The sequence below is a fragment of the Aplysia californica genome, unplaced genomic scaffold (genome assembly GCF_000002075.1).
Source record: "Aplysia californica isolate F4 #8 unplaced genomic scaffold, AplCal3.0 scaffold00918, whole genome shotgun sequence".
NCBI lineage: Eukaryota > Metazoa > Mollusca > Gastropoda > Aplysiida > Aplysiidae > Aplysia > Aplysia californica.
Window position 1 is genome coordinate 243,853 of NW_004798188.1, and position 1,644 is coordinate 245,496.

A 1,644-nucleotide genomic window follows, 5' to 3' on the forward strand; every position below is an offset into this window, starting at 1 on the left:
GGGGACTTTGGAGGAGAGGGGATGTGGCACTCCGAATAGCTTTATTGATGTGTTGTGGTCGTATTTGGGATTTGTGAATGTTTGTGTATGATTGGTAGTGGTCAAATTTGACATTCTGTTGAGAAAAACGGTTGTATGTTTGTGTGTGTGTGTGTGAGGTTAATGACATTGACGGTCATATTGTGTGTGCGTATTCACAACATGCATTTATGAGTATACCATTAAAATTGAATGAACGTATGATAACCCGCCTGCTTTTGTGTGTATGTGTGTGTGTGTGTGTGTGTGTGCTTGTGTGTGTGTGCTTGTGTGTGTGGGTGGTTGGTGGGTGCTCTGGTCGTGGTTTGCCCCTTCTTTCCTATCAAACATGTATCGTCTTTATCCTTCCCTCTTCGTTTTCGATTTTGTTACTCTCTTGTGACACCTCTAATCTTCTGGCGCTCATAATATGACCTTATGCAGTTGCGAGCGCCGTAAAACCTTCACTAAAACTAAACTAATCTACCTACGTACTGTAAAGTGCCTGTCTGGTGTGCATGCTCTCAAACTGGCACTCTGGAGCACACACACACACACACACGCTCAATGACACACAGACAAACGCACACACGTCCAAGGACATGCTGTTGAGGACACAAGTCACGAGACTTGCTCGGGGCGCGGGTTCTCGTGCGGTGGGACACGAGGATCTCGTGCTGTGAGTGAGGGGACCCGCGTGGGATAGTTCACGAGAAGTGTATATATAATCAGTCAATCACGGCTTTCAGTAGGACAATCGGACGAGAGAGAGAGAGAGAGAGAGAGAGAGAGTAGGGGACAGAGCCTTGGTCTACTCACTGCAGGAAATATACAATGTACTACATTTATTGAAATTAAAATCCTCATCATCCACGGTACCGGTAAGAGTTTTTGCTTATCATTTTATAATAATATAATATCGTTTTAGTTAAGTTTTAATAGAGGTTTTACGGCGCTTCCAACTGCATAAGGTTCTATGAGCGCCAGAAGATTAGAGGTGTTACAAGAGAGTAACAAACATAAAAAAGAAGGAGGGGAGAAAAGGACGATAGATGTTTGATAGGAAATAAGAATCAAACCACACCAGAGCACCCGCCAACCACCCACATAATGTCGTTTAACGTGTTGTGCAGTACTGTGTTCTGCAACACACGCACTCACAAAAAAAACCCCACTGCGGCATGCGTGTGTGCTCACGAACACGAACATGCACTCACACACAAAAGGACTCGCACACGAAAGGACTCACTCACACACACACACACACACACACACACACACACACACATGTGCGCGCGCGCGCACACGCTTACGAGAAGGAGAGGGGTAGAGAGAGCGAGTGGGAGAGAGAAGGGTAGCTGTTGAGACTTCCCGGGGGAGAGGGAGGTAGGGATAGAGAGAGACAGAGACAGAGACACAGAGACAGAGAGTCGAGGAGGTGGAAGATGGAACATGTTGCAAGACTCAGTCTCAAGGCAAAGTCAAAGAACATTGCGTCATCACACACAGAGAGAGAGGAGAGAGAGAGAGAGAGGAGATAGAACAAGTTAAAAAAACCCTTAGTCTCAAGGCAAAGTCACAGAACGTATTGCGTCATCACAGAGAGAGAGAGAGAGAGAGAGAGAG